This window comes from Neofelis nebulosa, chromosome 10 (assembly GCF_028018385.1).
Source record: "Neofelis nebulosa isolate mNeoNeb1 chromosome 10, mNeoNeb1.pri, whole genome shotgun sequence".
In the NCBI taxonomy this organism is placed as follows: Eukaryota; Metazoa; Chordata; class Mammalia; order Carnivora; family Felidae; genus Neofelis; species Neofelis nebulosa.
In genome coordinates this window covers 41,067,482-41,093,932 of record NC_080791.1, presented here as the reverse complement: position 1 = coordinate 41,093,932, position 26,451 = coordinate 41,067,482, and the positions used below count along the sequence as shown (strand labels likewise).

Here is a 26,451-nt window from a genome sequence, read left to right as displayed (position 1 = left end):
GAGAATTACTTTAGATATTTTTAAAGACCCAGGTCCCACCCTGGACTGGTAGACTCTCTGAGGCATGAGATTCTAATGGGCAGTCACGATTGAGAGCTACCAACCTACCAGACCAAGTTCAGGTTTGGTTGCTTGGATGTTGGTCTGGTGCAGTTGCTCCTGGCAAATGTGGGGTTAGGAAGGAAGGAGTAGAGGGAGAAGGCCATGTCAGTGGTTCTCCTGGTTCAGTGGTCAGAGGCAGACGCAGAGTATATAGATGTAATCGAGATATTTTTGTTCAGCTCTAGACCCACAGTTTTGACAGTATCTGCTGAGTTAAAAATTCAGAATTGTAGTCTTTGGGAAGTAGCACAGAGCTGTGGTTAAGACCATAGGCTGTGGATTGGAAAGAAGTGAATTCAGATCCTGACTTTTATACTTAGCAGGTGCATGGCCTAAGCAAGCTACTAAATGGTATCCTGGCTTAGTTTCTACCTCTAAGAAATGGTGGAATAAGATATGCATTTAAGGATTGCATAATGGTTACAATGAGACTGTGCCTAAAGCACTTTATCCTGCCAAGTACACAGAGAGGGCTCACTAAACATTGGTTTTTGTGGTAGCTGCATATCTAGTGGAGGGTCAATCAGAGATCTTGGTCCCTGAGTATCTCCACAGCACCAGCAATGCTGGGGTGCACAATCTATCTAATGACCAAGGGACGGGAAGCAAGTTTAAGAACGTGCTATTGGTTGACTGCTATCAGGCCCAACTTGTCATAGCCCATGTATTTCATGGGCCTTTAACAATCAGTGGTGTAAATGGATGAAATAGTTAATAGATGTTTTGAAGCCCAGCATGAAATGGAGGTGATCTCAGTGGTTAGCGTGCTTTCTGTACTTTGTCAGCGACCTCCTTGTTTGTTAGGATGGTGTGCAAAGGGATAGCTCCATTACACATACTGTCCTGAATAATGACAGTCCCAAGGCCATAGGATTCTCCAGGTTCAGAACCTAGAAAGAAGGTTCTGACTTCTTTCTTGGATTTGAATGTGCTTCCTATGCTAAATATTTAGACCACTCAATGATCCAGAGCAGTGCATACTAAGTGGTCCCTCGCTTTTGTTTTAGTAATGGAATATTCTGTATGCATCAAAATTACCCAGACTTCAAATGGGCAACAAAATTGGAGCTTGAATTTTAGTGATCTTGTTTCTGACCTGTTCTCCAGAAACAAGCAACACCAAGTATGAGGAGCAACCAAAGACTGGATGGTCTACAGCACTGGAAGAGTAGTTGACCAAATGTAGTTTACCAGTGGCAAATCCTTCTCCTCCATGAAGCTCTCCTTGAATCCCTGTCCCTTCTTCAGGCAGATGCAACATCTTGTCCCTGAAGTCTCATGATATTTTGCTGATATTTTGATGCCAGTTTTTTCTTTTATTGAAAGTATTTATGTACATATCTCTACAAACGTTTTATAGGAGAGGAGTTGTATTATTTTTGTATCCCCCTTAGCATGTAATACAGAGCCTTTTACATTGTAAGTATTCAGTGTTTATCAACTAAGGTATATGCTTTGGAGGCAATCACAAGAAATGAATTTGTACCATCAAGACTCATCACTATAATCCTGACCATTGAATGACAACTCTCACTTATTCTCTGTCACTTATTCTTCACGTGTGTGTGTTGTGTGTGTTTAAGTAGGCTTCATGCACAGTGTGGAGCCCAGTGCAGGCTTGAACCAATGATCCTGAGATCAAGACCTGAGCTGAGATCAAAAGTCGGACACTTAACCAACTGAGCCACCCAAGTGCCCCTATTCTTCAGATATTTAATGGCATTACTTATGATGAGACATTTTAGCTTCTTAGAGTCTTTGATACTTTACTTTTTAAATGTCCACTCTCTAGACAAAACCTGTGGCTAAGAGCAGTGGAGAGCATCCACCATTATTTTTTTTCCTTCCAAATTCGCAACGGGTATGTAAGCATGCATTTGCAAACATACTGTTTTCTGTGTTCTGCTGGCATTGGAGTGTAGTTATCATTTAGAATTCTCCCACCTGCTTCCAGATGTCAAAGGGGGGAGGTGGATTGCTCTTGAGAGCTCATCAATTCTGCTTCAGTGGACGCTGGAAAGATGCATGATGTAAATTTTCTTTTGAAATCTTAAATTGTTCACAATCTGTGGTAACGCTTGCTTTATTTGAATATGTTGGAACGATGGGATGGCAGTGATTTGAGTTAGAAATTCTGTCCAGCAGAAGCTGGACATAAAAAATGAGCATATGCCTGCCTGGTGGTAAGCTCTTTTTGGAAGAGTAAGCTTGTTTTTGTGTGCACAACAAGGAAATGGGGGTGGTGAAGACATCCAGGATAAGACAAGTGGTGATTGACAGCCCAGCTGGTGGAGATGGGTAATTGGAAATTCATGGCACATAAATCTCCCAACACTTATCTTGAAGCACAGGAAGAGAGGAGATCTGAGCATGGGAACGTTTAACTCTTTCAAAAGGATCTAATAATGTAGCAGATCTTTAAGTTTTTCATTTTAACTTTAATTAAATTATGGTTTTCTGTCTTACAGAGATAAATGAATTCTGCTTAAGGAAATGACTCTGGGTGCAGTAAATGGAAATCTGTAGAAATGTTGGAGAACTTCTTCATTTGTTAGTTTCCCAAGAATATGCAGCCTTGTCCCATGGGTCCCCTTCCTTTAGAGAGCTGTGGCTTCCTCTCTCTTGATGGGTTTCTGATTTCTCTGTGTACAGTGATGTCTTTTTTATGTGTCTTAGCTCTCTGATTTCCAAACTAGTGTTTTATGAAATGAGGTGGTATTAAATCATTGGCAAATAACATGAATTAAAAATAGCATAGTGTAAGGGACCTTTGCTATGCTTGTTGACGTCTCTTGCTTTTTCTGATGATTTAATTTTTGGTTTGACATCTTTGAGCTGGACAACTACTTTTCATTATCTTCCTCATGATAACCCATTAGACTATTAAAGATGGTGATTAAGTTACCTCTTCTAATTTTCTTTTTCAAAGGGAGACAACCCCTTATAGCATACATAATTAAACTTTGTAAATCCAACAAAGTTGAGTGCTTTGGATTTATCAGGATATGACTGAGATTGGCAATCTCAAGAATGTCCAGTTCATATCTGAACTTACTCCTTTCTGTACTTGGGATGGATCTTTTAAACGAATGGATCTATTTTATTGGCTGGGCTTCCACTGTCTCTGCTCCATTTTTGTTAATATAAAGACACTTATCTAATCTCAGTGTCTTGTATGCTTAAAGATGTGTGGCCACATCTGTGTTATTTCTGGCTGCCAAAGTGTTGCATCTGTTGCAATGCCAGAGTTCCTGCTGGTGAACAGAGCTCCTCTGTAGGGGGCTGGCTCTCTAGATGGCTTCCACGCTTCCATGAACATACTGCCCTGACATCTGGCTGAGGCCTGAAAAGGGAGTAAAGATTGGAGAGGTACACTTGGGTACACAAACAGAAATGAAAGTAGTTACAATGGTGAGGTATAGAATGGGTTAATTAATCTGAAGGAATGGATTGAGTTTTAGAAGTGTTGGATACTTGTGTTAGGCATCCTTGGAAATAAGGACGAAGTATGGTAGCCTGATGACCTGAAGCCAGGAAACCCAGGTTATCATCTGAGCGCTTCCAGCAGCAACCTCGTTACCTGGATTGAACTAGGTTTTTAAGATGAGTTGAGAAAAAGTTGGACTAGATAATAAAGTATAGTAGGGACAAAAATGCCATAAACTTTCTTCCCCTATTCAAAGCGACTTTATGATTCTGATGTGTGAAGAATATGTTATCTCACACAATGCTCCTTGCTGTGCACAGAGGAAGAAGACAATAGATACATATGGATTGACTGATTCAATGTGGAAGAGGTAATGGCAGGGGGGTGGGTAACAAGGAATGGGTGAAGACTTATATTTGACAATCACAGCAGGAAACCTTTAGTAGAAGTGATTATCAAGCTTTTAAAACCGTGTTTCATGTCTTAAAAAGCACTGTAATTAATATATGTCTCCTCAGCGAAGGAAACAAAAAGCCACATCTTCATTTAAACAACATCAGCAGCAGCTGTCAGCACTACCAATATAGGCTTTATATGGGAAGGCTTCAGGGTTCAATGGTAGGTTAAGTTCATTTTTGTCATCCTTAAGGTTTGTTGTGAATTGTAAAACCTTTGATGGTCCCCATACCTACAGAAAGAAGTCCAGTTCCATAGCCTTGTCCATTCCAACCTTCACAAACTGTCATTAACCTGTCTGTCTACTCCTCATCCCATTCATTCAACAGATATTAATGGGCTGTATGTGCCAGGCCTTGTACAAGAAGCTCAAGATTCAGATTCAAACAGATTAAGTTTCCTGTTGTCAATGAATGAACGTTCTAACCATGGATGAAAACATGAAACAAATATGTGCAATTAAGTGCTTAGATGTGATGAGAGTAATTTCTGCAGGGTGCAAATGTGAATCATGGATGTGTCAGACATTTTCTTATTCCGTCGCTTATTATATGTCCTGTCCCCAGAACGTTGCTTCCCACACCCAAGTACGAAGGGGACTTTATAGAAATCGTCATGGACTCTTCCCATTGGTGTTTGTGTGGGTGTTTGGGGGTGCCCTTGCTGTGTCACCGTGTCGGTGCTGCCTGCTACACGTGGGAGTTTAAAGGCAGAGGATTTGTGTTGTTGGCTTTTGTGAAGAGTGGGAGCTTAATGAGAGTTTACAGGAATGCGGGCAGGCTGTTATGGCAGACTCTGCAAGTGTCCTGCCCTCTGTCTTGATTCTTCGCAAATCTTTGAATTAATGACTCAGTCTCAGAGAGGCCTCCGACTATGTTATCTAAAACAGAGACTTCTCCTTATCCAAGTGTCTATTTATCACTCTGTCATGTTGGTGCATAGCACACATCACTCTATGAAACCATCTCTTATTTGCTTTTTTTTTTTTTTTTTTTTGCAACTAAACTTCAACTTTCTAAGAGTGGAGATCTTGTTACTCTGGTTCCTCTGCTGGATTATGTGCACCCAGAACAGTGTATGACCCAGAGAAAGGCTTCAGTATGTATTTGTCTAATACATGAAAGACATTTTGTTTCCTTTTTAACCTGGTTTGTGTTTCTGATAAAGCACATGTTTTTATTATTAAAAAATAAGCTGTTTATAGTTTTTCACAGTGTTTTCTTCTCTCTCTGGGCTTGAGTTCTTCTGCTTCCTTAAAGATAACGGTGGCCAGATGACACATTTGGCACGTTCAGCTCTGTGTCGCTCACCTTTCGTGGAGTTTTCCTCAACAGGTGCCACACAAAAATGAGTTCTTTCTGAATCATGGAGTCCCTAACCCTCTCTTCCTGTGCTTTGGGTGTCAGGGCTGGGCTTCTGATTGCCTTTGTCTTTCTTGACTGTTTGTCTCCATCAAGGAAGCTGGCTAACCCTGATATATGAATTATATTTGAGAGGGAAGAGAGTGAGTTTCTTCTTTCCTCAAGAACTGCTGACCATTCCTTAAGGAAAAAGGACTTGGAACTGAAGGGAGTAGATTGGGTAGATGGCAAAGGAGAGAATGCTGTAGTGGATAAGCATGTGACTGAGAAATTCTGAGGTTCTAACCACTTGAGCGTCATGAGTACCAAGGGCCCTGCTCACCTGACTGGAGTTCTCTCCTGACCCCTGTAGAACCTGCTTCTCCTCACATAAGGAGGAAGCAACATAGGAACAGAATGCCCCACTTCTGGGCCTGCAACTCTCTGCCAACCTGTCACCCTGCTTTAATAGAATACATCTAGGGATGGACAGTGGGGTAAGGGTGAAGAACTAGCTTTGCTAGATGCTGAGTCCAGCACCATTCTCAGTGGGGTCAGTTGTACCTACTGTTCTTAGCTTTGGGACTCACAACAAGCAGTTAAGCTATTATTATTTTGTCTCCCTCTGCTGAGTGAGCTTATAGTGTGTTGCACAGTTCTTACACTGGAACAGGAAATCACAATGATTAAAATGTCAGATGTCATGACCGGATCATCTTTTTGGGCCTCATATTATATGTGTGTGTGTGTGTGTGTGTGTGTGTGTGTGTGTGTGTGTGTACGCACGTATTTTAGGTTAACGTGAAAGTACAAGAATACACAAAATCTCCCACCTCTTTCCATAGAGCCCAAAGAAGCGCTGAATCATTCAGTGTACAGCCTAACTCTGTAGAACCTCCTAGAATTCCACTGGCACATCCTAATGAAATGTCAGTGTTAACCTCTCTAGTCTGCTCCTGGGATGGAGATGCATGCAAACACACACACACACACACACACACACACACACACACACACACCTATACCATAATCCCCTTACATAAGAAAATATCTTTGCCTTAGTTTTCACTGGTGATCATTAGCATAAGTGGTACAGACTTCCAGACACAAGATGAAAGTATTTTTCTACAAAGTTTTAAAATACTATTGGATAACATTCAAATCTCCTGGTGGTTTTATGTCACAGAAACTGAAATTCTGAGGAAAAAAAATGGCCCTTGTCTGTAGCATGGCTATATAATGAACTAGAGTAGCATTTAGTTGGCTGAAAAACTCTGGCAGTTTATTGTGCAGATGTAAATTGTAATTATCCACCTAGCCTTTTCCCATGTTAAGCTTGGTATTGAAAAGGTTGTTTTGTTTCCTAAGTTTTTTTTTTTTTTCTTTCAGTCTTGGCACCATTTATGTGTATATTAAGTTTAATTTAGGGAAAAGATGGAAAAAATGGAAAAACCAATTGGTAGAAATCACTCCTTTGTGGAATATTATCTAACCTCTATAGTAGAATAGAAGGTACTGCATTTATAAACAGTCTCTACATTTATGAACATTTTTTTTTATGCTGGCAGGAAAATCCAAACAGAACTCATAGACCTGTTTTGAATGAGAAATAGTCTCAAGTTGGAATTTATTATTATGATCACTGTTTTTATTAATCATTTAACAAATGTATAGTGTTGATTAATTTTCTGGCAGCGTTATGTTAATAAGATTTCAGGGAAGGAAAAGAAGTCATTTCAAGAATGTGGGTTTAGTTTAATTTTATTCACCAAAATGGTATTTACTTAGTAACAACTATGGAAATCAGTACAGACTCGGGCGTTGTTGTCTTCTGTTTTAGTGCAGAGCTAATGAACAGAGCGGGTGCTTGTGGAAAAATAGGTTGGTAGAGCTATCCGGGGTGTGAGTCACAGGGGTGCGTTCCGACCTCATTAGAGTGTTTGCAGTTTGGATCAAAGATGTTTAGTTTCTACCGTAGTGTGATGTGTCCATGGATGCTTGGTCGAAGTGAATTAATGAGGAGGATTGAGAGCCCCTGTATAATTTCAAATTTGTGCTGATTCTTAATGCACAGATGAGGAAACCCCTTCAAGTGGAAATCGGTTTACTGAGGAGTTTCTTTATAAATTTGGAGGTAAACATTTTCTTTAAATTCGGAGTAGTCTGTTGGTACCAGTTTTTAAATTCTGTTGTGTTGTTTTCTCTTCCTGTCTTTACTACATGATGATGGGGATTTTCTTTTACCTGTTGGTAAGAATGCAGATCTAGATATCTTACACCAGCCCTTGGGGTTATGTCTTGTGAGTATCTTGAAATAAATACCATTTGGATATTTAATGCTTTGAGGGCCTAACATAGTCTTGATCACTCTAAGATTTGAAGAATTGAGTCCTACACGTTGACATTGCTTAAGTATTTTGCTCTTGTAGAGTCTAGACAGGCTTTGAAATTCTGGTCATAAAAATGAATTTAAGAATAATAAATTTATTGCTTAGCTCAGAGTTCCAGTAACAGAGCTTAGGTGCTGAACTACCTTTCTAATTACTTTCTTTTATGAAATATTTATAGTTTGGGTTGGATAGTCAGAGGAACAATGGTGTCATATCAGAGAGTGGGTTGGATTCACCTCATCACACAATCATTTCATTTTGGATGTAAGTTTCACACCTGGTGGTGCAAACCTTGAGTAAATGTTGACAGCCCATTGAAGTGTAATTTAGAGGGTTTCAGATTCCAATAATAAATAATACATATAGACTTCTTTTTAGTGATTGTATAGTTAAGTAAAGATTTCAATTGGAAGCCCATGGGATTTGATGTTATACTCTGGTGTTTCAGTGATTTTAAAGACCGTTTGTAGAGTATATACCTGGGAAGTAAGGGAGCTGTGTAATGTGGTTTTCCAGCCACTTTCTGACCTTTTCCTCTGAAGACTTTTTCCTTCCTTAATCCTCTCCAGGTGGTTTTCTGGTCCTCTGAGGCATGCCTGCTTGAGGAGTGCGCCTCAGTACACCTCTCCATCCCATCGGTGCTCAGAAGGGGTCTAGGTAGCTCCTTTGTCAGCCTCCAGTTTTCTTCCCGCGTAATAAATCAGGATTCCTCCTGGGTTGGGATGTCAATGCCAGAGTGATTTCTCTGGGAAGTGATTAACCATTGTTTTGCTTCTTACCCTTTCCAGCAGAGTGTGATATAGGCCCAAACTTCTGCTTAGCACATGCGGGAGAAAGGATTGGTGAGGACTTGTGTACTGGGTGAGAGCATGCCCTGATTTCGGTAACAGCTTGGTCATCTCTTCCTAGAATGAATATCTACCCTTTGCTTTCACAGAATTTCCTCTTGGCTGTTTATCTTTCTTCACGTGGTTTGCATGACTGAAGTTTCCATCTAAAGCTAGTATGTTAGATCAGCTCTGCAGTTGTCTCTGTTGTTTGTAGATGTGAAGGGGCGAAGATGGCTGGTACCTGGCTCCTGTCTGCGATCTGGACACACTACAGTGGGAAAGAGGAGGTCTGTCCTGTTCTAACTGGGAGGACATGATTTGAAGAATGAAAGTTAAGAGGACAGCCTCAGTCTGGGACTAGAGAAATTAGATCTTCCACTGACCTGGAGGGGGTGAGGTGAGGCAGGGCCAGGGCCGAAAAGAAGTAAAGGCACGGAGGAGGTCCAATATAGGTATGGAGGTCCCTGCGCAGGGAGATCTGATTATCAGATACAAGGTGTCAGTGGTGGTTAGCCTGTGGGGCCTTTTGTCAGGCAGTTGCATCATGCTGATCCTTTCAATGGGTCAGACCAACCCGGACATGACAACTAAATGCAGTGTGCATTGCTGAATTCACTTCTGGACCAGAAAAAGACATGAATGGGACAGGTTGGCCAAGTTTGGTTAACAGACATTTGTAAGAAAAGTTACCCATTTGTTTCAAAGTTCTCTCATTATAAACCACAGTTGCTAAAGGGAAACTGATGACATTTCTCTGTGCTGTGTTTTGCTCATGCCCTCTTCTTTACTGCAGTGGAGCTGCTGAAGAATCTTGAAATGCCACCAGAAAGTTGAAAGAGAAAGGATCAGAATTTTCACATCATCAAAAAATTGGTTGGCACAGAGAGGTGCTATTTTATAGATACATCAACTGTGTCGGTTTGGGGGTAATTCAATTTTTATATATTTTTTTTCTTTTATTTAAAAAAAAATTTTTTTTTAATGTTTATTTATTTTTGAGACAGAGAGAGACAGAGCATGAACGGGGGAGGGGCAGAGAGAGAGGGAGACACAGAATCGGAAGCAGGCTCCAGGCTCTGAGCCATCAGCCCAGAGCCCGACGCTGGGCTCGAACCCATGGACCGTGAGATCGTGACCTGAGCTGAAGTCGGACGCTTAACCGACTGAGCCACCCAGGCGCCCCTATTTTTTTTTTTTCTTTTAAAAGTCTCTATTCTAGAAGGGACAGTTCATTCTTACCGTAGTATTCAAATTGATAAATGTAGACAGAATAATGGAAATAGAAAATCACCATTTGGCCAACACCACAGCAGTAATTATCTACAGGCAAGACTCATCAATAGGTATTAAAGGTAGTGGGTGAAAGCATGATGAGAAATTGTATGTGTGCAGAGTCCCAAAGGGTTTCCCCACAAGGAATGTAGAAGTTTAAATGGGAAAATGGTAATTTTACAGCGGAGAAACCTAACAACTGTCACTTTAAATGATCAGCCAATAATAAGACATATCAATATCATATACCTCTTGATATGATGCAGGAGAAAGGGAACATCATTTCTATGACTTTCTTTCCGAAAATACACATCCTGAATTAATCATGAGAAGATATTGATAAACCCAAATTGAGAGCCATTCTACAAAGTAACTCGCTAGTACTCTCCAATAACAAGATCATGAAAGACAAAGGAAGACTGAGGAAATGTCACGGATAACAGGACACTAGGAGACCTGACAAGTAAATGCATTGTGGGTTCCTAAATTGCATTCTGGACCTGTGACCTGTGACAGTTGGCAAAAAAATGAGTAGTCTGTCGATCAAGTAATAGTATAGCATCAATGTTAATTTCCTAGAATTGCTATATGGTCAACATGCTAGATGTCAACATCAGGAAAAACTGAGTGACAAGTATATGCAAACTCTTTGAACTAGTTTTTCTCCTGTTTTGTAAACTTGAAATTATTAAATAAATAAGAAAAAATGCAAAACTGTCCTTTCTTTAAGAGACATTAAGCTTCACTGAATGAATGGATTCATTAACTCCCTCCTATCTTGTCTCTGCACACACCCTCACCTTGCTAAGAAAATAAAAGCCCATGGAGTCTTCCCTTTGATGTTATCATTTTGAATATTCAGACTGTATTTTTCTAGCTGCTCAAAGCACTCTCTCCTCTTATCACCACCAGTAAGAAAAGGTGTAGAAAAAGTGTAGAAAGAAGGAAGTGCCTGCTTTCTCCAGGAGCTGGGTCTTTCCACCCTCGAGGTGCCTATGGAAGAAGGCATTGATAAGAGAGGCATATTTACTGTGAAGTCATTGAAGCTTCAGCTTTACAACCCTTCATTCTCAGGGGCTTCTTCCAAGCTTCCTACTTAGTTTTGACTTCATAATTTCATACCTTTTCTTAAAGAGAGACCTCCAAATGGTATAAGCCTCAGGCCCCACAATACCTGGAATGCTCCTACTTAACGGGAATCTTTTGCCTGGGGCAGCTCCATAGAAGACCACACAGCCCATTTACATCCTGGCAGCAGAGAAGAAAACAACATCAAGCGGAAGCTAATAGAACATTTCAAAAGTTTTCCTTTGTTTGATTTGGCTCACTACCTGGCTAGGCAAAATTACAATCAAGTAAAGCAAAAATACATGCAAATGGAAAGCATCCTCGTAAGCAGGCTGAAGTGGAGCACGTTTCATCAGAAGCTCAGCTGTGCCACAGCTGAGAGATCACTGTGCAGAGCAGTGCACTTTGGGACACTTGGAAACAACATTGCTTAGACCATGACTCGGAGTTGCACCTGTAAACACCCGCTAATACTTGCAAGCTGGCACTCCCCAGTGAGGCCGCCAGTTCACCCCTCTTCATTGCATCTCTCAGATTCTCTAACAGCCCAAGGTTCTTTAGCCTTAGATTTTGAAGTACCAGACCTCACAAGAAGAGTCAAATTATTCATATGCAGAAATCTGTGTTAAATAAAATACAGGATCAAGCCAAGGAGCATGAAATTTGGAGTTGGTGTTGACAGCCCCTCATTCCTATCACTTATTAATTTTATTTCCCTCCTCAGCTTGTGTCATTGCCTATAAATTATTTAAACACAGGTTTTCATAGTCTGTGCTTTAAGTCTTTTAAGACCTTTTGTAACACATGGGAATTAAAGACCTCTTTCTCTATGAACAGTTTAAATTGAGCTTATTCTTATGGAAATGTGATCTTTAGTAATTTTATCAGAAATATATATATATATATTGTTTCTTTCTTTTTTTTTTTTTTTGCTTGGTGTAAATCTAGCTGTTCCAGCCCTGACTTTATCATGGGCATTTTATTTTTCTGGTCACGCACTTCTGAAATCAGAAGGTTGGGAATTACAACACCAGAAACAAGGCACTCATTTTGAAGTTGCCCTCTTGTCTCCTGACTTTCACAGTTTTTTTTTTCTGTGTGTGTGTGTGTGTGTGTGTGTGTGTGTGTGTGTGTATTTTTGGAAAGTTTTACCACCATCTCTTTCTTTCACAGGGTTGGTTAAGTACATTTCCAGAGTAAGCAGAGATAAAAAATTAAACTAGTTGAGCTAGAAGCGAAGCATTGTTTTTTAAAATCTTTTAATGTTTATTTATTTTTGAGAGAGAGAGAGAGAGCGAGCCACAGATTGCGAGTGGAGGAGGGTCAGAGAGAGAGGGAGACACAGAATCCAAAACAGGCTCCGGGCTGCTATCTGCTAGCTATCAGCACAGAGCCCAACGCGGGGCTCAAACTCATAAGCTGTGAGATCATGACCTGAGCCAAAGTGGGACACTTAACTGACTGAACCATCCAGGTGCCCCAGAAATGAATGAAATATTGTTAAAGGAAGAGCTTTGGGGTTGGACGTCCCTCTTGAAAATGGTTTCTTGTTTCTTTCTTTCTTTCTTTCTTTCTTTCTTTCTTTCTTTCTTTCTTTCCATGAAATAATTAAATCCAGCAATGTTGTTTTTGATATTGTTTTATCTCTGGGCTTTGGAAAAAAAACAGTGGTTTGATAACAAAATGAAAGCAGAACTAAAGAGAATGCCATTAAAAAAATTTTTTTAATGTTTATTTATTTTTGAGAGAGAGACAGAGACAGAGACAGAGCGTGAGCAGGGGAGGAACAGAGAGAAAGGGAGACAGAATCTGAAGCAGGTTCCAGGTTCTGAGCTGTCAGCACAGGGCCTGATGCAGGGCTCAAACCCGCAAACCATGAGATCTTGACCCAAGCTGATCGGATGTTTAACCGACTGAGCCACCCAGGTGCCCCAGAGAGAATGCCATTTTTAAGGGAGACTTATGAAAGTTATCAGGGGAAACCAAGTCAGGTTTACAAGACAAGGTTCTCTAAAATGTATGAGTGAATCATTTGCCAGAACATCAGAATTATGTTATGAAGAACCCAGTAGCCATTGGAGTCGCTTGTGAGTTAAAGCTTAGAAAACCTCACAGAAGAAACAGCGTGCAGGCCATCAAAGACTTGAGAAGGATACAGGAGAGATGATTACATTGACTTCAGAATTCTATTATACTTAAGGGTTTTTTTTTTTTCAAGTTTATTTATTTTCAGAGAGAGAGAGAGAGAAAGTGGGGGAGAGGCAGAGAGACAGGGAGAGAGAGAGAATCCCAAGCAGACTCCTCACTGCCAACACAGAGCCCAACACAGGGCTTGAACTCGGGAACGCTGTGATCATGACCTGAGCCGAAGTTCGATGTTTAACTGACTGAGGTGCCCCTATACTTAAGGTTTTAAAATATGTTCAACCGACTCATAGTGCCCGTATCTGTTCTCACTTCATGTCTGAGATGTGTGTGACTGTCTCCACCCCCAGCCTCCCCAGTTTGGCTGTCACTCTACAGAGGAAATAAAAAAGCAGCAGACCCAGTTTCCAGGCTGTTTTATTTTATGGAGATGCTAAAAGGCAGCTTATTTATATTGATCATACCAGGGAGCTAGCCAAGTATGGTGTTAATTGGGTCCTCTGGAATTCTAAACCCCTGGGACCAAAAGCTTTCTAGGAAGGAGAGGAAAAAACCCACTAGCTGTATAAAAATGAAATCCAGGAGCCCACGGTGTCCCAATCGCTGGTGATTTGGCCAGCTCCTTTTGTATCCAGTTGCTTATTTCAATTAGGTTGTTTTGTGTCATGTTTCCCCACACCCCCCTTTCCTGCAAAGCTATGAAGCCTTGTTTTGAAAACTGCTGCCCCAGAGTGCACTGGTTTGGCTGTCCTGTCCTGTCCTCATTGTTCTAATGCTCATTCCATATGTGGGTCACATACTAGTGCTTTCCCCCACCCCCCCACCCCTCCACCTCCCTCAGATCCCTCCAGCCACCTCCTCTTCTGTTTCCCTCCTAGTCCATGCAATAGCTCTCTGGCTCTCCTTCTCCTACTCTCCCCCCACCCCCCCAGTCCTCTCTCTCTCTCTCTCTCTCTCTCTCTCTCTCTCTCTCTCTGTCACACACACACACACACACACACACACACACACACACACAACTTTTCTCCTCTCAAGAGGCAGAGGTACGGGCCAGATCCTTTCAGGAGCTTGCAATCAGAGCCATTCAAACCGAAAAAGCTGGCTGCTGTGCATTTAGTTTACAGCAAACACCACTGTCATGAAAGTAATTATTCTGTTCCTCTCCCTTTTTCCCTCTTCCCACCCCTTGCTCTTTTCCCCTCTCTTTTTCCAGGACAAAGGTTTTTTAAGAAACTAAGATTGCTGCTTCCTTCTGCCCTCTCATGTTACCGTGGTAGCGAGAATCTCAGACAGTGAAGGATGGAGCAGGCAGGCTGGGGTTTTGTGCACAGTTCTTTGGGGGCTGCAAAAGGAGTCCACCGAGAGATGTGCATTGCAAGCATGCCTGCCGAGTTTCTTATGCTGGTTACCTGTCACTTACTCTGACGACTAAAATGTAAGGACTTCTGTAATCTGCTGCCGCAGAGAATTGGTACCTTGTTCTATTTCTAAGGCCTTCAACTAATTGGCTCTAGAGAGATGATTGGAATGAGAGTTTTTGCTTGACTTCTGTAGCTTATCCTATTAGATCTCTCTGATTCTTTGAACATCTGAAGGAAAAATAAGTTTGGCAATCTTATGGTTATTGACGGAATGTCTGTTTACATGTATTTGAGGAAAAAAAAACAACTTTTGATTCTGTGATGTTTCTTTTTTTCATTTAAAACTTTTCATTTGCCAGGGAAGAGATGTGGTATATATGTGGTCAACATTTTCAATGATTTCTGTAAACTTTGGGTGTAGGAGTTATCTCAAACAACATAAGAATATTTTAGTTCAACAGATTGTATTTTTATGAATTAAAAATTATAGTGCATTTGAGTAGTCAGAGTAACGAAAGTCTGAGATTGTTTAAATGAGTAGTAACGTTTACAATGATTGGTCAGTTACTCTGGCATGGATGGATATTAATAAACCTAAATCACCATTGATGCCTCTTTTGTTTTACATATGTTTAGAGGAAATTTTCTTTTTTTTTTTTTAATTTTTTTTTTAACATTTATTTATTTTTGAGACAGACAGAGAGAGAGCATGAACGGGGCGGGGGGTGGGGGGGAGGGTCAGAGAAAGAGGGAGACACAGAATCTGAAACAGGCTCCAGGCTCTGAGCTGTCAGCACAGAGCCCGACGCGGGGCTCGAACCCACGGACCGCGAGATCATGACCTGAGCCAAAGTCGGATGCTTAACCGACTGAGCCACCCAGGTGCCCTGCCCTTAGAGGAAGTTTTCTGAGAATTCAGACTGAACTACAGGCCAAAGAATCTTATGAATAAGAACTATTATAAGAGTGTATAGACCTTAAGTTTATTCTATTAAAGTCACCTACTTAAAGTAGATGAAACTAGAATATCAATTGCCTGTTATCTCTGGGAAAATTTTACCTTTGGTTAAGAAGCATAATTCCAAAAACAGATTATACATCACTATGGAATTTGTACAGTTGGAAACCAGCTGAGCTTTATTGAACGAAATGATTACACCTTATTTTCTTTAGTGGTGGTAATTTATGGAGACTCTTTGGTAGACGTGTAGGATGTATTTTATTGGAGATGGAGATCCCTTTAATGATATTTTCTTTTATGGCTGCTACTCAGGGCATGGGATGTATGTTGCGATCAGGCTCTGTTTATCAGTCTGTCGCATGAGCCATAAATGAAGGAAAGGTATATGTTTGGATACCCAACTTAAGTCAGCTTATTTTATTTATTACTTTATAAAATTTGGGTCGAAGAGCACGTGGGAAATGTTTCCTTCCAAAGGGCATGCTGATGCATCTGCTTAAACCTGGTGATACTAACAAAACAAACTGGATTTTTTTTTTTGTTAGTGATTGATTAGACTTTGAGAAGAGAGAACTAATGTGGATACTGAGGAAAGATGGTGTCTGTGAAGGAGAAAGGTTTTATTTTTTTGACCCTGACTCAGAGGTTCTTACTGGAACTACCAGAGATTGAGGAGGTAGACTAAGGCCTAGATTTTAAAGTTTCTCTCCCACAGATACTCACCCTGATTCCTTATTGTCCAGGGTCTTTGTCAGTAAGTCCCTCTCCTTTGTTTGTGTGTCAGCGGGATGGCTTTACATTCCGTTCAAAATCAATAGACTGTGACTCAGATGAACACATACTCATGGAGACCTTAAAAGTTTTCCTTCTCATGTTTTGTCCGAAATATCTCCTTCTTAATACAAAGAAAGAAAATGAACAAGAGAAAAAACCCACACTAGATACTTCTTCATAGGCAATTTTTCTTCTCTTCCAACTTTTCAAACTTTCTAAAATTCTAACTGGATTTATCCCTTCCATAAAAGGTGATACCTTTTCATGTGTTAAATCAGTGACTATCAACCAGGGGGTGTTCAAAGGACTCACCTGTGAAGTATTTAAATAGTGCAGGCTCTAGTTGCTACCCCCAGGGAGTTTGTTCTGGAAGTCTCTATCCATGCCTGATACATGGTACGTGTTCAGTAATAGTCACTGAATGTTGATTACTGAAATGTTTTCCAGGTAGATTCTAACAGGCCTCATTGGATAAGATACTGCAAAATCTTTCTCTCTTCCTCTTTAGTTGAAATTGGAGAGGAGCACTTTCTAGCTTCTGTGCTTCCTACTGAGAAAAGCAGGCCTCTTCTTTTACAGACGTTTTTGAGACTCTGAAAGTAAATGAATCACCCTTAAAAGGCTAGTAGGGCCCTCTGATCATTTCCCACTACCCAGAAAAAAAGGATTAATGTGTACCCAGTCCCATGACTCTTAGGAATCTCAAAATAATATCATGGAGAGAACCCAACAGATTGAAAACATTGTCTTTACATATGTATGTTTTTGAGTTACATGTATTTTCTTACTTGGACAGTAGGAATGTGCTTCTTGGATGCTAATTATTGTGTGTCTCCTATATAACTCTTAAGGCACCCAGGTTGACAGTGTTCCCCATATCAGATGAGGGACTGGAATTGGTCTGTGTCCTGAGCATTTGATTTTCTAATCAAAGCTTCTCTCTTCCAGTATTTTCCCTTAAACTGAGTCTTGAAAGATTATTAGTCCCTAAGCTATAGGAGCAAGACCTTTAAAAAAAGACAGTTCAACACCCCTATGTTTATTTATAATTTATTTGTAAAGCATTATTTATAATAACCAAGAAACAGAAGCAACCCGAGTGTCCATTGATACATGAATGGATAAAGACAATATGGTATTATATACAATAGAATATTACACAGACATAAAAGAAGGAGATCTTGCCATTTGTGACAACATGAATGGACCTAGAGAATATTATGCTAAATGAAATAAGTCAGATAGTGAAAGACAAATGCCATATGATATTATAAAACACACACACACACACACACACACACACACACACACACACACCAGAAAGAGATTCATAAATACAGAGAACAAACTGGTAGTTGCCAGAAAGAAGTAGAATTGGGGGATGGACAAAATAGGTGAAGGGTGTTAAGAGGTATAAACTTCCAGTTATAAAATAAGTAAGTCACAGGGATGAAGAGTAGAACTTAGGGAGTATAATCAATAATATTATAATAACATTGTATGGTGACAGATGGTAACTATACTTACCATGGTGAGTATTGTGTAATGTATAAATTGATCACTGTATTGTACAAATGAAACTAATATATTGTATGTCAAGTATACTTCATTAATATATATTTAAAAATGATGGATTTTTAAAAGAGAAAGTTCAAACAAGATACTAATATCTTAATATTATATGTAATATCAGGACTTGAATTAGAATAGATGATCCTTAAATCATTCCTAGATTTCTAATCTTTGAATTTTAGTCTTCATTTCTTTTGCAAGTTTAATCAACTCTCGGTAGAGTCAAGTCTGCTATAACACTTGTTTTTAAAATGAGAATTTGTCACAAAGTTAATATATTAGAGAACAAACATAAAGCAAATGGTTTGCTTACGTGACATTTCTTTCTAGAGAAACATTAGATGAATGCAGGAAAGTGCAGCTTGTTGAAACCCACTAAGGACTACCCAAAATGCACAGGTGTGCACATCCCAGTCATCTGTAGCCTTAATTGACCTGTGTATTATGAGCCTCACCACACCCACAGTTGGTGTTACAACTTTCTGTTTGGTATCAGATGATCCTTGTACCATGCTTCAGAGTAACTCACAAGATGCACCCCTTTCTGCACCCAGTTCTTGGTGCAAACTCTAGGTTTTTTAGTGAGGTAAAGTGCCAGTTTGATATGTGTTAGATGGTTAAGAAATACATCAAATACCAAACATTGTAGTTTTGATGTGTTTCTTAACCACTTAACACGTATAAAATAGCTACCATTTTTATTAAGATCCTGTTTTGAAAAAATGTTACCCGTATCCTTTTGGACTGCTTTACCCCTAACCACATGTTCCCCATAAACCTTACAGGCTTTATTGCACAATTTGCATAGCACAGAGATTTTTAGGAACACATATGTTTTGTTGTAGCAGAATTGGCTATAATGGGTTTTGGCATGATACAATTCTTGGAAGCAAGGTGCTGAGGACATTTAGCATATCCTAGCTTTGTTTTCTGTGAATGTGGTCAACTTAACATGCTTTTACCTACTTGGCATTTTTTTTTCCAGTGGCTATAGGATGGCCTCAGAATAAACATTTTTGAAACCTCCAAACCTTAGGGAAAGTTGTATGACATTCTCAAAACTGAAGACCACTGCAAGATGATTAGATATCTGGTCCAACCCTAGAAATAAGAATTTTGTTGTCTTGGCTAATTAGAAATTAAGATCATTGGATCATATCATTTTTCACAGATTCTCAGGTTCAGGTTAAAAATGGAGATGGTGGGGTACCTGGCTGGCTCATTCGGTAGAGCATGTGACTCTTGATCTCGGGGTTGTGACTTCAACCCCCAGGTATGGTGTGGAGTTGACCTAAGAAAAGTAAATTAAAAATTAAAAAAAACAAACAAACATGGAAATGGTATCATACTTTTTTGGTAAAAAACTTTATCGAATGTAATCATTTTTACATTTACCAAAAAAATCACTAACTCTTCATTGTGTGAAACCAGGAAGAACACTGGTGTGGTTTGGTAGAAGGGAAAGGAGATTTTAGCCTTCCGAAGTGAGAGAAAGGGAGTATATACTGCAAGCTTGTTTGTTTGTTTTTAGCGTCTGCTTATTGTGGGCCTGGGAATTGGAGTTTGGGCTTTAGTTTCTGATTCTCCTCAGGGTTCTGACTTTTGGCCAAAGCAGTTACAGCCTGATGCTGTTCTGAGTATTCTCTTGCCACTCTCTGCCTGTTGATGTTTGTTTCCCCCCCTGAATTCGCCCTCCAGCACGCCGCTGAAGTTCTCCAGGGAACTGAACCGGATTGGGGCTGAGCTGTCCTGGGTGCCCTGCTGGTTTCTGGCTGTGTCATCTGTCAGGCCACAAGGCCAGGCTCTTTTGTCCGGAGTTGTAAAATGGAGCTTCTCTCCACCTCCTCTGTGAGAACTTTTTTGTTTCAAGTGCAGCCATTTGAAAGCTTCTGGGCACATCAGGTAGTTAGGGAAGGTCAGAGGATCATGCCCAGAATTTATTCACTTGGCTGGTGTCTTGAGCATTATATACTTAAAACATGTTTATTATTATTATTATTTTTAATGTTTATTCATCTGGAGAGAGAGAGAGTGAGTGTGAGCGGGGGAGAGGCAGAGAGAGAGAGAGGGAGGGAGAAACCCAAGCAGACTCCTCAGTGTCAGAGCAGAGCCCAACACTGAGCTCCATCTCACAAACCAAACTGCGAGATCATAAGCTGAGCCGAAGTCAAGAGTCGGAGGCTTAACTGACTGAGCCACCCAGGAGCCCCATCTCATGTTTATTCTTAAACATACAGTTAGGGGTTGTGTACTCCCCCAATTCATATGTTCAGAAGTTCTGACCCCGGATGTGACTGTTTGTGGAGATAGGGCTTGTGAAGAGATTGGTAAGAGTTAATGAGCTCATAAGGAAGGAGCTCTAATTTGGCCTGGCGGGCGTCCTTTTGAAAAGAGGGAGAGACACCAGAGCTCTCTTTCCCCTCTTGTGAGGACACCATGAAGAGCTGGTTGTGGTCTGCAATCTCAGAGGAGAGTTCTCGCTAGGAATGCCAAGAGCCAGCATTTTGATCTTGAACTTCCCGTCATCCAGAACCATGCGAAATAAATTTCTACTGTTCAAGCCACCCAGCCTGTGGTTTTTTGCTAGCGTAGCCCATGCAGAGTAAGACACATACACATACACAGTTTCATTTGTAACCTTAATGGACTTCCGGTTGAAGAGAGGAAACATACGAAACATTGATGTTGGAAATACAAATATTTGACAAGGAGCATGAAAATGAAAATCCAGCTAATAACCTTGAGATTGTCCTGGGCAGATGGATCCTCAAGCTGAGTGGATCAGGGTTCTTAAGTTGCATATCATATCAGTTGCTAAAAATAGAAAACACAGTGTCTACTCCATCCTTTTGCTCATTTGTTTTGTTTCTTAAAGTCCACATATGAGTGATATCATATGGTATTTGTCTTTCTTTGACCGACTTATTTCACTTAGCATTATACTCTAGCTCCATCCGTGTCATCACTAATGGCAAGATTTCATTATTTTTTTATGGCTGAATCATATTCCACATTTTCTTTATCCATTCATCTATCGATGGACAGTTGGGTTGCTTCCATATGTTGGCTTGGGTATTGTAAATAGTGCTGCTGTAAACATAGAGATACATGTATCCCTTTGAATTGGTATTTTTGTATTCTTGAGTAAATACTCCATAGTGCAATTGCTGGGTTGTAGGGTAGCTCTATTTTAACTTTTTGAAGAAACTCCATACTCTTTCCTAGAGTGACTGCACAAATTTGCATTCCCTCCAACAGAGCACAAGGGTTCCTTCTTGTCCACATCCTCACCAACACCTTTTATTTCTTGTGTTGTTGATTTCAGCCATCTGACAGGTGTGAGGTGACATTTCATTGTAGTTTTCATTTGCATCTCCCTGATGTAAGTGATGGTGAACATCTTTTCATGTGTCTGTTGGCCATCTGGATGTCTTTGGAGAAATGTCCATCTTCTGTCCATTGTTTAATTGCATTATTTGTTTTTTTGGGTGGTGAGATATGTAAGTTCTTTATATATTTTGGATGCTAAACCTTTATCCAATATGTCATTTGCAGATATCTTCTTCCATTCAGTAGGTTGTCTTTTAATTTTGTTGTTGTTTCCCTTGCTGTGCAGAAGCTTTTTATTTTGATGTAGGTCCAATAGTTTGTTTTTGCTTTTGTTTCTCTGTCTCAGGGGACATATGTAGAGAAAAGTTACTGCAGCTGATTTCAAAGAGATTACCGCCTATGCCTTCTTCTAGGATTTATATGGTTTCAGGTCTTATATTTAGGTCTTTAATCCACTTTGAATTTATTTTTGTGTTTGGTGTAAGGAAGTGGTCCAGTTTCTTTCTTTTGTATTTTACTGTCCGCTTTTCCCAACACTATCTGTTAAAGACACGGTTCTTTTCTCCTTGAATACTCTTTCTTGCTTTGTTGAATATTACTTGACTATATATTTGTGGGTTAATTCCTGGGTTTTCTATTCTGCACTGTTGATCTGTGTGTGTATATTCGTGCTAGTACCATACTGTTTTGATTACTACAGCTTTGCAATATATATAATGCCATTTAAATTTAAATTATAAGCATATCATTATTTTTCTTATACACTTAAAGGAAATTAAACCCCATATATTACTTATTAAATGGGGAAAGGTCAAAATTTGTCTTCATATGTAATGAATATTATTAAGATTGTATTAAGTGAACTTTTATGATAAAATCTTTAATGATGTATTGATCTCAGATGAATGCTTGATTTTAAATCCCTTATCATATACCATGCAAAAAGGATAAAATGATTAAAAGATTTCCTAAGGGGGTTCCAGTGATTATACACTATGGTGAAAACACAAAAAGAGTTTCTGAATAAAAAATGAATAGACAATGCTAAACTGAAAGAGTCCCACAGGCCTCTGTAGAGGCTTCAGTTTTCAGATATGCCTTGAACAAAGCAGATTTAGGAATACGAAAATGGAAGAGGAAGAAGAGATTACTTAGGAAGTGTAAACAAGACACTCCACTTGGAGCTCAGTAAGTACAGAAGGTCTCATTCAGCTGAAAAAGAGAGAGGTTTCAGTTCTCAGACACAGTCTGCATCCTAAGATAACAGACTTGTTGGCAGAAGGGTAACTGTTGGATTTTGAAGAACTATGTACAGAATACATATTTATTCGTTGCTTTGATTAAAAACAAAACTAATCTACATGTCTGTTTTTCTATTCACAATGGTCCTCTTAATGTCATGCCAAAAATATGCCCCAGCTAGCCATGCTTAACAAGTTGAATTGGGGATAGTTTACCTCTTGAGTACTTCACAATTAACTGCTTTGGTTAGTCTTGGCAAATTATGTAACCAAATTGTTGATCTGTTTTCTAATGTCTCTACAAAATTATGCTGAAAAAAAGGCATGCAAAGTAAATTGCAGCTGGAATTGCATGATATCCACGTTATCTTTGTGTTGAAGGGGGAATGATTACATCACTGTTTGGAATCATTCTATTTCAGTCAACATTTTGACCATGGGTTTTGGTTAGGGGTTAGTATGTGGGACCTATATGCTGCTGTGTGCTAGGCTGAGTAAACTCTTTATTAGTCTCATTGGAGCTTTCAGGCAATGATTTCCCACATTTTTTTTTTAATTTTTTTTTTCAACGTTTTTTATTTATTTTTGGGACAGAGAGAGACAGAGCATGAACGGGGGAGGGGCAGAGAGAGAGGGAGACACAGAATCGGAAACAGGCTCCAGGCTCCGAGCTGTCAGCACAGAGCCCGACGCGGGGCTCGAACTCACGGACCGCGAGATCGTGACCTGGCTGAAGTCGGCCGCTTAACCGACTGCGCCACCCAGGCGCCCCAATGATTTCCCACATTTAATCTTTCTCCACTGTGGAGCCAGGCTTCTTAGGAAAAGAGATACCCAGGGTTTAATTTGAAGAAAGAAGGAATTAACCAGTCATTGTTCCAAGTAATCCTAGTGATAGGACATATGGAAGGTAGAGCTGTGCTACCAAAAAGATGGCACTTCTTGGTAGGAATTGGAGGAATTGGAACTTTAGGAATGATGATTCTGAAGGTGAGTAGGTGGGTGGGTAGGTAGGTAGGAAGGAATGAAGGAGGGGAGGAGGGAAAAAAGGAGAGAAGGAAGGAAGGAAGGAAGGAAGGAAGGAAGGAAGGAAGGAAGCAAGGAAGGAAGGAAGGAAGGTGGAAGGAGGGAGGAAGGAAGGATTAAGAAAACTAAAAGCATGCAAGTTTAAAATGTTTCCCTCTTCCTCCAAACACAAAGCATAGAGATCCAGGCAAACTCTTCCTCTCCTTTAGTTGTATCTTTTTGTTCTAAGGAATATAATCGTTATTTATTTATTTTTAATGGAAGTTCTTTTCATTTTGGCTGCTATTACTGAGTGACCTTTGGCAATTTTGCTTGAAAAAAACTAAGGGGTTTGGTTGTTTGAAAGGGAGGTTGCCTGGTGTGTGGGCTAAGGTAACCTTGCCTAGAGAGGCTGGGTGGGTGGTGAGGTAAGATACTGTGTGGAATTTCAGAATGCAAGTGAGTGTTTGTTGAGCAACAAATAAATAAAGCCTTGCTCTCAGGTACTGGTGATGATCGAGTTCTCTTTACTGAGGTGGATGAAGTGTGTTGCAAGTGTCTGCGGCTCCTTCATGGTTGTTAGTAGCTGTATGCTCAAGACTGACCAGTGAGGCCTTACACTTTTTTAGGAATCACAACTTTTTCAAATCTTTTCCTGTCCTCAGACTTCAAGAATTACATGATGTATAGGGGATGTGGTGGAATAAAGAGTTCTGGCCCGAGTCAGGAGACTGGCCTTTGGGTGCAATCACTACTCTTAATGGACTGCTCTTGAGTAGCTCCCTTTCCCTACATGACCTCAGCCTCACTAATCTTTAAAATATGGTGCCTTGATTCTAGTAGTCCTTGCTATTCTGTTTGCATTTATGAAGCACAAAAGCTTCTGCCTGTGATGGAAGTTGGCCCGAAGTGACTGGAGTGAAAGAGTTATTCCAAGCCATCTGCCATGGCTGGAGTGGTTTTTCTTTAACAGCAATTGGCTGCCTTTACCTGGAAAATACTTTGCAAACCCCAACTCTTATAACATCCTATAGTATAGAGGAATCACCATATCGGGTGCTGATTTCTAGAAATGGGCAAACCGAGATGGAGAGGGGTAGTGTGGCAGCCTTCACAATGTCCCATCCTGTAGTGCCCTGCTGGTGAAGCAGGAAGCAGTCTCCTCTTTGAGGTTGCCTAAGAGAAGTTAGCATTTCCCTAGGAACTACATGGCCTTTTGTGCCTCCCCTTCTCCTCTCCCTCCTTCTCCCCTCCTCTTTGTCCTTTCACTTAGTCATTTCCAAGCATTCTCCCAATTTTGCAGCTCTAACCTTATGTCCTTAGCCATGGTTGTGTATTTTGAAAATAAAGGACATATGGAGAGAGGAAGACATGGAGAGAGTTTTAACCCAGTGAGATTTGTCTTTTAGGGTGTATATAGTTCTAAGAGAAGAGCCCTCCTTTTTTTTTCAGGTTGTTTATTTTAGCTCTAATTATCTGTTTCCCCTCTGCTCCTCGGACTCCTGGTAGACAGGTTCTTTGAAGAAAAAGTCCAGCTTATGGAGAAACGTTCCTTTGTTCGGAGAATGAACACATTGCAGTTTCTTGGAGTTGAAAGATCCATAAAGTAAAAGCACTATTTTTGCTAGAGGTATTCGACACCAGTGACCAATGCAAAGGTCTTTCCTGAATTAATACAAGCTCTGGGAGGTCTCTGTGGAGCTTCAATGTTTGGGGACACTGTCGGGGGACACTGGTAGTTTTGAATCTTGATTAGCCAGGAAAAGAGGATTGTGCTGAAAGCAGGCCAAGGAGGTACACGCTGGTCCTGTAACCACATCCCCAGCAAGAGCATGTGATCAATGTGGCATTCATTAATTCACTCATCTGTTCCCTGTGGTTCATGGAGTAGTGCCCTGGCACTCTCCTGGAGCTGAGGCTGCTGTGTCAGTAAACAAAAGGAACCCCCACCTCTTCTCCTCTCCTGGGACCTTCATTCTAATGGGGGAACTTTGGTCACTTGCTTGTATGTACACAGACACACAATCTAAAACAGGATGTACTCTAAATGGTTTCTGAAAAGAGCTGGGCAAAGGACACAGGATCTCTGCTCCCACATAATCAGCATGTTTCACAAACAAGGGGTAGACCATCAAAAAAGTCTTCCCCTGGGTAGGTGTTAACGGTCTTCTCTAACTCTAAACTCTTCCTTGATAGGGTATAATTGGTTAATAACCTGGAATGGGTCAGGATGGCAAGTAGTGAAACATACACATTCAACAGGTGACATGCAATAATTGGAAACTTGCCAAGTTGTAGACCTCAAAGAGATTTTTGTTGTCTGAGATTTTAGGCAACAATGAACCGTTTTTGCTTTAACTCATGTTGTTTCAAAATATTTCTTGTAAACTGCTTTAATCCCTTCTTGGGTTCAGTCTGTGTAGTACTGTGAATCTTCATTTGAACAGCTCCAGCAACAAACATGGATTCATTTCATACCCTGTGCAAAGTGTTGCTGATACAAAAATAAATAAGAAATGATCCCCACCTTTAAGGGCTTATAAAAATGAGGATTTGGAAGTATTGTGGAAATCTGCTTCTGAAAGTCATTTTTTTTTTTTGCACAATTCTGCAGGTGTATGTGTAGGAGACAGGGAAACAACTCTGTATATCCAGGGAGCCCTCTTGCAATAAGTTTGTACTATAAACATGTCTGCTGGTGCCACTTACCAAATCTAATCAAGTATATATAAAAATGAGATTCTAAGAATATGAGGGTTATGGAAACACTGGATTTGCTTATATTAGTGTTTTTTGAACTTTATTCAGTGGGAAAATGTTAATAGTTATGGGGGAGGGGGAGAAAGTGGGAAGACCGAAGGATTTTCCATCAGTTGAGTTTGGCAAACATTGGGCTGAAGAAAGGAAGCACTTTTTTTTTTTAATGTGTGATTTTCCCTAACTTTTAATTTGCTGATATGCCTTGCGAATCTCCAATATGTGTGACAGCGGTAGTTTCCAAATCTTGCCTTGTAATCACAAATTCCCAGGCTGCATAGACTCACTGAATCAAAATTTGGGGAGGTGGGACCTGGGGATTTTCATTTAAAACACATTTGGGAGGCTACCTTTAGGTAGGGAATTAGTCTGTTCCTGCAGTGGTCTGAGGTACCTTTGAAGTGCAGAATGCAGTATTAT

At 40.2% G+C, this 26,451-nt stretch overlaps 1 protein-coding gene across 5 annotated transcripts in view; it reads left to right on the top strand.

The window, feature by feature from the left end:
- The window catches only part of FAT3 (FAT atypical cadherin 3), a 672,953-nt gene that overhangs the window by 87,289 nt on the left and 559,213 nt on the right, over positions 1 to 26,451 (top strand). The window lies entirely within an intron of this gene.